General features: G+C 39.9%; 1 long non-coding RNA gene across 1 annotated transcript in view; it reads right to left on the bottom strand.

Moving 5' to 3' along the window:
- LOC149747016 (uncharacterized) overlaps nt 1-13,637 on the bottom strand; it is a 92,378-nt gene extending 78,741 nt beyond the window's left edge. The window contains exon 1 of the long non-coding RNA XR_016388480.1: nt 11,989-13,637. This is a non-coding gene — a long non-coding RNA (uncharacterized LOC149747016). The remainder of the gene's footprint in view (nt 1-11,988) is intronic.
- Between the last annotated feature and the right edge of the window lie 264 nt (nt 13,638-13,901).

The raw sequence follows: 13,901 nt of genomic DNA on the forward strand, positions 1-13,901 counted from the left end.
ACTCTTCGGTACTGATCATTAGGTAATTCTGGTAAATGTTGGCGCGTAATAATAGTTAAGAATGTCAACCCCACTTCATTTCAGCTTGATACGCTGCAGGAAAGCACAAATTAGATGAAAGCAATTTCCCCAAGAACAACTCACTTCCTTGAGATGAGAGATAAACTTGGATGAACAATGATTTGTCACAATTTATTTTTGAGGGTAGTGGTTTAAAAAAAGTGCTAATGTAATCTTTTCAGAATGAATCCTTTTAAAAATGCATTAATTCTCCAGTGAATATAGCTTATAATTAAAAACCTATACATACAATTTTACTTTCCTAAATTTTTACATATGACCATATATAACAAATAATGAAATCTTAAAATCTTCGTAATCTTTAAAATTTGATGGCCTTTAAATCTGAATTTGGATTTGCTGAGTCTGACAGATTATTATTAGTGACTCTATTGGGTACCACCAATTCAGATTCAACATTATTTCTGCAAGTCTCAGAAGCATTAAGTTTTGTGAATGGATAGAGGGTATTAGCATCCTGGTTGTTTTTCACTACATTGAGATTACCAGAGAACCTGAATGTGAAAGATCATGGAGAGGAGTGTAAGAAATGGCACTAAAGGTATCACTGACTTCTCTCTATTTACTCAGATTCTGCAGTATACAACAGAAGGAACAAAGCAGGTTCTGTTGCCGCTACTGTTGCAATGACCAAGGATCCTCAGTCTCATAGCCATTGCAGTCCATTGTTTAAGATGTGAGCTTGTTGTTGCTTATTCAGGCAAAAGTCAGAATGCTTATTTGTTTTATGTCTGTTTTTTAATGAGGGTTTGATTAGACAGCAATAAAGACAAAAGAAAATAGGAGAAATGTTTATTAATAGGTCCCTCCATCCCTATCAACCAAAGAAAAGGCATACCTTAAAATATTGTTGTGAAATGTCTAGGGTGTGTCTGTCTGTGTTCTTGCAACCCTTCACCTTTAAGTAGTTTTTCAAAAATATGTTATAAACATGTTGCTTCACCCTTGCCCTTTTAGCCTGTTAATGTCTAATTTAAGTAAAGCAGGATGCAATCCCCAGCAAGTTATCTCTTTCTCCTTTTTTGGACCATGCAAATCAAAACAGTCTTCTTCTAAGGAGGGTAGTGAAAACTTTTGCCAATTGTGTTCATACTTCAGCTATTCCAACATTCTTTAGTTTAGCTGAAATGAGACATTCTCATCTTTGGGCTTTAATTATTCTGTTTCAAAATAAATTTTAAAAGATACTCTAAAAAGAAACTAAGAAAAATAAAATAAAATAACATATTTACCATAATGCAGGTGCATAAATATTAACTAAAAATAGTTTTAGATTAAAAATTAATGTTTTTTGTTTTAAAAATTAATCTAATTAAATTTAAGATTAGGCTGGATAGAAATGATCCATTGCTGAAGCTTAAAAAAAAAACTAGCTATAAATGTTACTAGTTTTCCACACTGGTGTTACAAGACTTGACTGACATCTGTGATGTATTCTGTAATATTTTTGAAATGATGAAATGTGTGATCCAGAGACTTGAAATATTTCAATACTTCTGTATAGGAATTTTCTTCCATGAACTAGAAATGAAAAAGTGAGAATGTTTCCTTGCTCAAATCACATTAAATGGATTCCCTTATATTACTTGCATTCATTTTTAAGATAGTCATAAATGGTTACATAAAATACAGGAATACTATCTGTTGAAGAAGTTTATGGTTTTTATAGTCAATGTATGTATTCCAATTATAAATGTTTCTGCATAATCTCTGACCCAACCATACCATGCCATGCCACTCCAAGAATTCTTCCATCAAAAGTAAAAGCTCCAGCACATAAAGACATGAACCTCTATGTCCATTACCACATTTCTTGAAATCATAAAACTGTTTGGAACTTAATAAATGTTTATCAATGGGTTTTGACAGAATGAAATTATGGCTCACTCATAGTACACATAACTGGGCATCTACTAAAGGTAATATGGTAGTGATATATGCTAGATATCATTAATATAATAGAAACAGAATGTACTAAAAGTGTTTTGCAACTAAAAATCACTATACATTGTGTGGCTTTACAAAGGAATGAAATGCTGATACATGCTATAACATGGATGGACTTTGAAAACATTATGTTAAGTGAAAGAAGCCAGACACAAAAGGACAAATATTGTATGTTTCCACATATATGAGGTAGTTAGAATAGGCAAATTATAAACCCAGAAAATAGAACAGAGTGAACCAGAGGCTAAGGGGAGGGGAGAAATAAGGGCTTATTGTTTAGTGAGTAGTTTCTGCTTGGGATAATAAAAAAGGTCTTAACATGGATAATGGCAATGGCTGCTCAGCATTGTAAATGGACTTAATACCAATAAATGATACACTTAAAATGGATAAAATGGTAAATTTTATGTTATGGGACATTTTACCAAAATAAAAATAAACTATAACATAAAGTAAAAATTTACCTCTTACTAGGCGTATTATGAAGTTTGCATAAAATTGCACTTATTTTAGGAGCTTATATGGTTATTATCATATTTGGGGACATGTAAAGACGTCAACAGCTTAAGTAGTCCTCTTGAGTTCTTTCTCTCCATCTTTCCAACCCGGTGTTTTCTAGATTCATGGTTTTGTCACGCCTCTCTTTGAATACTAGCATCAGTAGGAACGCTAGCTAGTGCTGGTTTCCTTAAGTATCAGCTAAAAATTTTAATGTATTTTTATGCTGGTAATTGTTTTAGAACCTGGGAGGGATGTCATTGTTTTCTTAACTTGGCAAAAGCAAATATATTACTGTAGACAGCATCACTAGAAAGAAATAGTAACTTGGAAGTAGACATATGTCCATCCTAAGAAAACTGAATATATTTCACACTAGACCACACCACTCAACTGCTGGCAATGTTCTTCTACATACTTGGCAGTATAGTGCTCTAAGTCTGAGAACTGTTTCTTTTTTGTAAAAATGGTTTTGATTGGAAAACCCTGAATAAATCATTTGGAATGTGTAACGTTTAGAGCTCCTTCTGGGATTCCTTTTCCATGAATCAAGGTTCTTTGATTCACTATTCTCCTTGGCACTTGCTTCCTAGTCATCTCAGCAGCCTTTGTGCCAGTGCTAATGAACAGCTCTCATTTTAGGTCCTAAAGCAGGGAGAACAATAAAAGGAGAACCTCATTTCAAGTACCAGAAATGTCTGGGCTATAAAGGACACACATATTGTCAAAGTAAGCCCAGAGTGGGGTGACATCACCAAGGTCATTCCTGGCTCCACACCCCCCTCCCAGGAGGAACAACTAACAATTATTTGGAAACAGGACACTATTTGAGAGGATCCTAAAACATGGAGGTGAGGCTGAAGCACCCCCGTGCACCACAGAGACCAAGACAGACTGCATTAGAAGGGTGAGAGAAGGAGCTACACGTTGACCACGTTGCCCCTCCCCCAGGCCAGTGGAGCACCATGGGTGAGGTCTCCCCTGAACCTCTGGTTCCTCCAGTAGGAGAAGAGAAGTGGGGGACAGCAAGCACTACCACTAGCATTGGGGTTGCTTTGTGGGAGCCACTGCTCTAATCTGCTCCACTGGGATTGCAGGGAAACCTGCAGGGTTTGACCACTAAAAGTTGGACTGTGATGAAGGGGGAAGGGGCATGCAATAGCCAGCACATGGATTGTGACAAATGGAATTCATACCTGCAGTGCCCAGGTAGTGATCATAACTGGCATCTTTGCTTATCTACAGAGCCAGGTTGGCGGGGCACTACAACCAGGGAACTCAGCAGGGTACAGATCCACCTGATACGTATCTGGCCCTTGAGCCTGGTTTGCCCACACCCAGGGAAAGAGCAGAGTCACAGCCCACCCATTGTGGAGAGTGTCTTCTGGCCATCTGACCAAAAGGGCTGGCAATAAATCCTGGAAGCTATTTGGCCCAGTCGTGCTCCAGCCGCTCCAGCCAAGTGGCAGGCAGCCAGAGCTCATCACTGGCTCTGGTACAAAGCAGAGCCAGTACCAGGTGTGGAGGGATCCTGTATCGTGCACAGGCAGGGAGATTAATTCATATCCAAGGCTGAGAGTAGCTCCCAGATCCTCCCAACTGGGGAGCCTCTTTGAGAAATTAAGAGTAGCCTGCAGTGGCCCCTCCTCATCCCACCCAGGCAAAGGAACTGGGACTAGCCCCATCCCATCTGCTGTGGATGTACTGTGGCCCATCTGACTAGAAGGATTGGTGACAACTCCTAGAAACCGTGCGGCCCAGCAGTGCTCAAGCCTAGAGAAGGGTAGGCAGAGCTGATAGTCTGCAAAGCAAAGCCGGTGGCCTTGTTCAGCCACAGAACGTGGGGTGTGGATCAGCTTCAGTTAAGACAACAAAGAGCTTTACTGGCTTTAGAGCTGCTTCTTCTGCTGCACCCAGGCAGGAAATCTAATTCATAGCCCTACTCATCACTGAATACAGCCTTCAGCATGTCCAACTGGGGAACCTAAACAGAGAGCATGGGAAGCTGTACAGCCCATTAAACAGCCCTAGATACAGTGGCACTTGAACAGACAGCACAGCCTGCGGCCTCCCCGATCTGCAGGGCAAAACCAGTGTCCTCACCTGACCAGGGAATTAAGTGCACACTCTGGCCTGATTTGGGTTCCCAAACAATGAACTATACAGGCTCTGGGTCCTGTCCAGAGCCAGGTCCTATACAGGCTCTGATTCTCTGCCACGAAACTAATTCCTAGCCCCATCTACTACTACTACTGAATACAATACCCAGTAAAGTCTGGAGGAAGAGCCCAATTACTCAAATATGCAGATACCAATGTAAGGAATCAAGGATCACAAAAATTAGGCAAATATGACACCACCAAAGGAAAGTCAGAAAACTCCAATACCTGACCTTACAAAAATGAAGATCTATGAACTATCAAAGAATTCAGAATAATCCTCCTAAGGAAGTTTAGTGAACTACAAGAAAGCACAGACAACTAAGTGAAATTAGGAAAACAATGCATGAACAAGACAAGAAGTTTGACAAGGAAATAGCAACATCAAAAAAACAGGAACACTAGATTTTAAAAATACAATAACTGAACTGAAGAATTCAACAGAAAGTTTCAAAGGTGGATTCGACCATGCAGAAGAAAGAATCAGCAAACTGGAGGTTAGGACATTAGAAATTACCCAGTGAAAGGAACAAAAAGGAAAAGAATAAAAAGAGTGAAGAAAGCCTATGGAAATTATGGGACACAAGAAACTAAACAATGTTCATGTTATGGGAATTCCAGAAGAAGAAAAGAGAGGGAGAAAGGGGGGAAAAAGTATATTTAAAGCAATAATGGGTGAAACCTTCCCAAACCTAGGATGAGAAATGGACATTCAGATCCATGAAGCCCAATCAAGCCCAAAAAGGTTGAACTCAAATAGGGCTACACTGAGACACACTGAAATTAAATCGTCAAAAGTTAAAAACAAAGAAAGAATTTTAAGACCAGCAAGAGAAAAGAGAGAAGTTACATACAAGGGTACCCTGGGATGGTTGGATACTCACATGTAAAAGAATGAAATTGGACCAATATCTTATACCACTCACAAAACTAACTTGAATTGGATTAAAGACTCAAATGTAAGACCTGAAACTATGCAACTGCCAGAAGAAAACATAGGGATAAAGCTCATTACATGGGTTTGGTAATGACTTTTTGGATATGACACTGAAAACACAAACGACAAAATAAAAAATAAACAAATGGAACTACATCAAACTAAAAAGCTTCTGCACAGCAAAGAAAAACAAAAACAAAATCAACAAAGTGATTGAAAAGACAACCTCTAGAATGGGAAAAAATATCTGTAAACCATATATCTGATAAGGGTTAATATCCACAATAAATTAAATATTCAAACAAATCAATAGCAAAAAAAAATACCCAATTAAAAAATAAGCAAAGGACCTGAATAGACATTTCTCCAAAGAAGACACACAAAAAGCCAACAGGTACATGAAAAGATGCTCATTACCACTAGTCATTAGGGAAATGCACATTGAAACCACACTGAGATATTACCTCACACCTGTTAGAACAGTCATCCTCAAAAAGTCAATAGATAACAAATGCTCGTGAGGATGTGGAGAAAAGGGAACCCTTGTGCTGTTGGTGGGATTGTAAATTGGTAAAGCCAGTATGGAGGATCCTCAAAAATTAATACTAGAACTACATATATCTAGCAACTCCACTTCTGGGAATATATCCAAAGAAAATAAAAACACTAACTCAAAAAATATCTGCACCCCCGTGTTCATAGCAGCGTTATTTATAATAGCCAACACGTGGAAACAACCTAAGTGCCCACTGATGGACAAATGGGTAAAGAGGTTGTTTTATACATTTATAGATATATACATATCATATGTACATACACACACACACACTGAAATATTATTCATCTATAAGGAAACAAAGAAATGCTACCATTTGAGACAACAGAAATGGACCTTGAAGGCTTTATCCTAAGTTCAATAAGCCAGAGAAAGAAAGACAAACACTATATGATCTCACTTATACGTGGAACCTAAAAAAAAAAGAAAACAATCATAGAAAAAGAGATCAGACCTGTGGTTACAGGAGACAGAGGGTCAGGGGAGGGGAAATTGGAGGAAGATGGTCAAAGGTACAAGCTTCCAATTGTAAGATAAATACATACTATGGACATAACGTACAACACGATGACTACAGCTAACACTGACGTGTGATATATAGAAAAATCGTTAAGAATACATTCTAAGCATTCTCTTCACAAAAAAGTATTATTTGATCTCATTTATATAAATTTCTATGTTTGTGTGAGAGAGAAGGACAGAATACAAAAATGCAAAAAGAAAAGTTGTCAAGTACGAAGCTGCTTAGGTTTATATCTCAATCTATAACAGATAACAATTTGTTTAATTTTAATAGGTACAAAAATAAATGTTAAGCATAGAACAAGCAAAAAGAAAAACTGAGCCCAGCGCAGATGTCCTTAAAGCATTTGCAAAGGAGGCCTTTATTAGGTCTGTAAACACCTGCAATTACAGGCAAAATTCTATGTGTGTGTGTTGTGTATGTACTAGGGGAGTGGATGCATAGCCTTTATTGAATTATTCAAGGGGATGTTAAGACCCAAAAGTTTAAAAAGCGCTGGAAAGCCCGATCACAAAACAATTTTAAACTACTCTGATTATGTTTTTGTAGTTTTCCTTCACCCGTTAACACTTCAAAGAACAGCATGTTAATGTGGAAAGAATCTCTGCCATTTAGGTAAGATTTCTGAGTCTCAGTGTAAACTTAGCATATAGTAGAAGGATGAAATTATATACCATAGATGAAAGTACCTAGCAGAGTGCTTTAAAACTAGTACTTATTTATGCAAGACATCTTCCCCTGCTTACTTGTTTTCAGTAGAACGAAAGCATACTGAAAGCTGGTACAATGTCTTCTTTAACGTTTTGTTTTGTAACGCTTACTGTGCTGTTTGATGCGGATGAGCCAATATCCACTTAAGGGCATGTAAGCTCACAATAACTTTTGTTGAATATAACTGTTTGAATGTACTTTCACTATATTATTATATAGGGATTTTAAACTAAAACGCACTTGCACACATTATTTAGAGCCTAACTTGGATATTAGAGTAGGTGGATATACACCCCCGGAAAATAATAGCTAATTTCTTCACTAAAATCAAATTGCTGAACAACTACTTTGAATATACATAGCTAGGCACTGTATTATGAGTTGCAGGTAATAAAAACTTGTTAGTCAAAGACTCTGCTCTCTAGGGTTATTTTAGAACAGCAAATCATGTTCAAACTAAAGGATAGACCAAAATAGAAAGTGCCATAGGAATTTAGACAAGGGAGAAACACATCTGAAATGAGAAAGAAGGTGGGTATGGGGAAGGGTTCATGGAAGAGGCAGTGTATGATGTGAGCAAGGTTTCACCGTGTAGCAGGGTGAGTGAAAGGAACAAATGAAGACATATAGTCGTGACATCATGAGGCACAAACTACAAATAAATATCACTTGTTCTAGGCTGGTCTTGAGGTAATTTAAGGGGATTAGTGAGAAACTAGATAAAGAGATATCTCTTTATATATTACTTATTATAATACTTTTGAACACAAGTATTGAATGTAAAAAAAAAGAACAATATACGGATAGGAGATTAGGAGGTACAAACTATTATTATAAAATGAGCTATAAGGATATATTGCATAGCACAGAAAATATAGCCAATATTTTATAATAACTATAAATGGAGTATAACCTTTAAAAATTGTGAGTCACTATATTTTACACCTGTAACTTATATAATATTACACATCAACTATACGTCAATTAAAAGTGCTATTTTAGTGAATAAAACACTAAGCAGTAAAATTTTTAAAAAAGAACTTAGAAGAGAACTTAAAAATAAAGACATAAAAAACAGGTTGAGGGCTTCCCTGGTGGCGCAGTGGTTGGGGGTCCGCCTGCCGATGCAGGGGGCGCGGGTTCGTGCCCCGCTCCGGGGGGATCCCACGTGCCGTGGAGCGGCTGGGCCCGTGAGCCCTGGCCGCTGGGCCTGCACGTCTGGGGCCTGTGCTCCGTCCGCGGCGGGAGGGGCTGCAGCAGTGAGAAGCTCACGTGCCGCAAAAAAAAAAAAACAACAAAAAAAAAACAGTTTGAAACAGCGCAGAAATCTGGCAATTAAGAGGCCATTGAGAACTTTCAAAATAACACTTTTTCTACCCATTCTCAGTGGAGGCAAAGCCTTATTAATCCTACTATTTCTTTTGCTGTTTTTCAAAATCTCAGGATAAGTCTATTTCAATTGTAGCGAATGGCAGTAATGCAGCACCAGAAAATGCCTTTTGTAAGGAGAGGGCAACTTTGAATCCTAAATCGGTACTCAAGTCTTAAATTACTGATAACACTGACCACCCACCAGACTAAATGTTGTTTTTTACGTGATTGGAAAGCAACAGATTGATTTCAATTCTGTCTTGTGAAATCTACAAAAAAGGTCCTACAGTTCATTTAGCAAGTAATAGCGGTACATCCTTCTATTTGGTATTACTCCTCCTTAACACGGGGCAAGTAATTTTTCTTTTCTCTGGGAAACGTTTTGAAAAAAGGAAATAGAGTCATAAATCAGTTTCGGTTAGGAAATCAACTATGTCTACCTAGGGCTTTGAATTTACAAACTTTCCTCAGAAACTGTTTAAATATAAGGAAGTCCAAATTCAGAAACACCTTAAATTTAATTATCTTAGTTGCACTAAAATAACAAATTATATTTTCTATCTTGTTTTCTTTCTTCCCCAGAAGTTTTCTCCAACCCTAATCCATAACTTAGTGCATCCATCTCACCTATAAAATCACTGGCAGGTATGATGCCAGCTTTGGCGGCTCCAGTCCCTTAATCCTGCCCCATTTCTTGCCAAAGAATTCAGTTTCTTCAGAAACCAACTAACAGACATTTCAGTTTCTAACCATCATTAGCATATTTTCATGTACTAATACTCAACATAAAAACACCTCTTAAAATTACAGAAATTTTTACTGTACTTAAGATCAATTGCACTAACCTGTATTTCATAAACCTTGGGCTACTTTCTTAAAAATGAATTATTGTTTTAATATGTTTTTCACTTATGATTCAGAATAATTATTCATATAATTAAATATTTTACAATTAGGTAAGAAAGGTGGAAAACAGTCTTGCTATTCTTGTTCTTTGTTCTCTCTTCTAGTTGGTGTGCCTGAGTCAAAATTTTAGAATATTGAAAATTTAATATTTCAAACCCAAACCACATTTAAAGATAATAATAACAACCAGCCAAAAAAATTTCGGTCCAGAGGTTTGCATGGTCCGGGGAACAGTTCTTTGAGTGGGCCATTTGGAGTGGGATTTGCCCACCCCCCTCCACTCCTTCTGCCTCATATACTGAAGATAGAGACAAAGAAACCAACTCAAATCTTTCCAAAGTGTATTTATAAATAGAGAATTTGTAACCAGAAAAACAATAATGATATATAATAGAAGTAACATGATTTTTCAGAACCAGTATCTTGTCCTAAAAGCAATATTTAAAAAAGAAGGTAAGGGGCTTCCCTGGTGGCGCAGTGGTTGAGAATCTGCCTGCTAATGCAGGGGACACAGGTTCGAGTCCTGGTCTGGGAGGACCCCACATGCCGCGGAGCGACTAGGCCCGTGAGCCACAACTACTGAGCCTGCGCGTCTGGAGCCTGTGCTCCGCAACAAGAGAGGCCGCCATAGTGAGAGGCCCGCGCACTGCGATGAAGAGTGGCCCCCACTTGCCACAACTAGAGAAAGCCCTCGCACAGAAATGAAGACCCAACACAGCCTAAAATAAATAAATAAATAAATAAATAAAAAGAAGGTAAGAAGGTTAGCTATAAACCCTGGCCCTCTTTTTCATTGATCTCCTATTTTAATTTGTTAAAATAAAATCCATGGCCTTTTGAGTCAAACTGTATGTTTAATTTCAGATTTAAAGATAACAAATCTCTTTTTAAATGGAATATTGGCACACAGACACCACACAGTCTGGCTTATTGCAACTGTTCTCTGTTGGTGAAGTGGCACATTTGCTATGCCCACCATAGCAATCTTCACCATTACACAGAATAGCATTCAATTGTACATCCCTAGGTGGGCAACAAGAATGGGCACTTGAGCTCAGCGGCAAGGTGTTTGTGGGGAAATCCTAGGTCAGAACCCCTAAAAGGGGAGACTAACATGAGGATGCCCAAATAACCTGAGGTTTACCTTGGCCACCTCCCCTGGCTTTCTGACTGTCTGTGGGAAAAGCCTCTCTGGAAACCCTTTTGAGGTTATTGGGGGAATCCTAGGACAAACACACTGCTTGCTTTTGCAGGAGGGCTTGCCCCATACCCTACCCAGCTAGGTGTCTCACAACCTAGCTGGACTAAAAAAGCTTCAAGAAAAACGGGATAGACGGACATTTGCATTTCTACTTCCACCTATTCTGATGCACATGGAGCAAAATATGTAGGTATAGCCCTCTTTCTCACACCCCAACAGATTCTGCTGTCCTCCAAACCCATCTGGTAGCTGCACTGACTACAATGAAGGGAGTTATCGGAAACCATGTTGGTACTGGGCTTAAAGGAGTTTTCATGCCATGCATTTTGGGGAAGGACACAGATAATAGTCCAAACATGGTATAAGGCAATGCCCATTCTGGGTCCTTGAAAAATCAGTCACGGAACAGAGGTGGTGGACAGGAGCTGACAAGAGCTGGCTTGTTAATGGGCACAGCATCCCCGGAGCGGGGTGTGGGGGGGAAATCAATGAAATGATTGACAAGAGAAGATGGTAAATGAACGGGGAAGTGGGGACAAGCGCTGCTCAACCCAAGCTGAACTCCAGGAGGTAAGTTTCTCCTCTAATTTGAGATTCTTTCTAAAGGTTCAGTATTGAAGTGGGTGTTTGACGTTGAAATGTGCAGACCCATTCTGATAACTGGAAAGGGAGAAGACTGAGGAAGGCCAAAGGAGAGGGAAGATTTCCGATTACTTCTCCAGGCTGCTGACAAGAACCTGCTGCTCGCAAACCAGAAATTAACCAAGCGAAGGTGGAAGGTAGCAACGTAAAAGTGCAACTCAAATTATTTTACATTCTGAATCCTCTTCAATATCTAAGCGAGTGTGGCATAGCAATGGTTGATTATCTTAAGATTACAGAGGCTGACCGCCTTCTTTCTCTGCCCAGTAACACCGCTCCTCCAATAATCTCAAGCACTTGGCTCATTAACATTCAATTCCAGTTGTTGCTCCTTTTCCCATTGCAGAAGGCGGCAGGGATATTCGCCGTCTTCCCTCTGTATTACAAACCCCATTACTCACCAAGCAGAAAGCACCGCGCAGTGTGGCCGACGCTAATAATAGCCGGGCTGCTTACCTTCTCCGGAGGGATCGAATCAGCGCATGTCCCCGGCGCCGGCTGCCCCGGGGCCGCAGGGCCGCCGCGCCGGGTCTGTGCGTGGTCAGCTCGGCCGGCCGCCACCACACCTGCAAGCTGCAGCAGCTGCTTCCGCCGCCGAGCTCCGGCCGCAAGAAGTCATCCCCCGCGCCGGGCCGGATCGCCACATGCCGCGCCAGCCGCGGGGGGAGAGGGACCTCTACCGGCTGCGGGGACCGGCTCCTGGAAACTGCGCTCAACGATCGCTACCCTTCCCGGTTTTAGGGTTATTTTCTAGGAATGCTTTTACAGAAGAAGAGTCGCCGGCTGGTGGACCGAGAGAGAAGAGCCAGAGTGACTTTCTCTGCAGAGCTCCTTTCCTCTGAGCGCTCCCCTGTCACTCCCGGGGCATGGACAGCTCCATTCCTCTGTTTGGGTTTTCCACCCTCTTCATCTTCCTTATCTGTGCTGTTCATTTCGCTGAATTTGAGAGTGGGATTAGCTTTTAAGATATCATTCAAACACTCCGAAAATATTTTAAATTGGCGACTAGTTTTTCTAAGCCCCTTGTAGCAAGCTCCACTTTCCCCCAACACACGCACACACACACACACATACACACACACACACAGTTACTGGCACGTACACACCCAGCCAAACCACTCACAATGATGAAAGCTGGGACCTCTCGCCCTCTTGCCTACGTAATGGAACAGGAAACTCCCAAAGGAGTGGGGAAGTAGGACCGGCTAGCGAAAGCACTCGAGGAAAGAGAGAGGGGTCGCCCCAAGATTTTGTTGCTGTTTAGTGGTGTCCTTAGTGGACAGCTCTAGCCCTAACCCAACTCTAACCTCTAACCTCCTGGCCTCGCCCCAGGTGGAATGGCTGGTCTCATGACAGCTGTAACATTTGGAAACCAAGAAGCTGAAGCCACATTAACAGATGGCTGCATCTCTTTCTTTCCCGAAGGATATATCAGAATTGGCTTTAAGAATAATATTAGCGTGTACGTATATAATAAGCCCTTTCCTTCTCTCTTTAAATTGGCACCAGCTATTAACAGGTTTCTCTCTCTCTCTCTCATCTTCCTCCCTTCCTCCTTCCCTCCCTCCCTCTCCTAAGCTGACCAGATCATCAGTTTCCGGACTTAAGGGGGAAAAATGGCCAAGGATGTGCTCTCTTTACAGCTGAACCAGGGTTTATTTTCCCAGTGTTGAGCCATTCCCAAGTAGAGAGGCTCTTTAACACTAAGGTTCTCTGTGAGTGAACTTCTCACATTCAGCTTGCTTTTGGAATTGCCCATCACTAGGTCCAGGCCAGTTTTATCCTTGGATTTGTCCAGCAACCTAAACAGTATAATTGCACAAGGCCAAGGCAGTACTTTTAATCTAGGAAGAGTTCCCAACTCTCTGTTTAGCAGTTCCAAAATTAGGAGGTAGTGTAGCAAACAGTTTCAGTGTACTGCAAGTGAAAAGTAGAATGGTTGTATGGTACAGAATGTTTTTGAGTGCATTGGTTGTTTACCCTTGTGATCCTCTCGCTGACTGACAGCTGCGGTTCCCTGTGGCAGCCCAGCATTAGAAGAAGAATATCATATTGCATGATAGCTGAGAAAAGATCAAAATTCAAAATTCGAATTCCGGTTTCAAATGAATGTGTATTGCTTTTGTACCACAGTAGTCAAAAAATTTTAAGTTGAATCATCGTTAAGTCTGGGGGTGTCTGTGTGTATATATATATATATATATATATATATATATATATATATAAACATTCAAAATTCTAAGAATATAATATATAATGAAATATAATATATCCTACTATATCTATTACGCTAAGAATGTATATGTATGTGCATACATATGTATGTATTTATGTATGCATTATATATATATATATTCTTAGAGTGTTCA

The sequence above is a fragment of the Delphinapterus leucas genome, chromosome 17 (assembly GCF_059928025.1).
Source record: "Delphinapterus leucas isolate spDelLeu-1000000601 "Yukka" chromosome 17, BTC_Dleu_Yukka2, whole genome shotgun sequence".
Classification (NCBI taxonomy): Eukaryota; Metazoa; Chordata; class Mammalia; order Artiodactyla; family Monodontidae; genus Delphinapterus; species Delphinapterus leucas.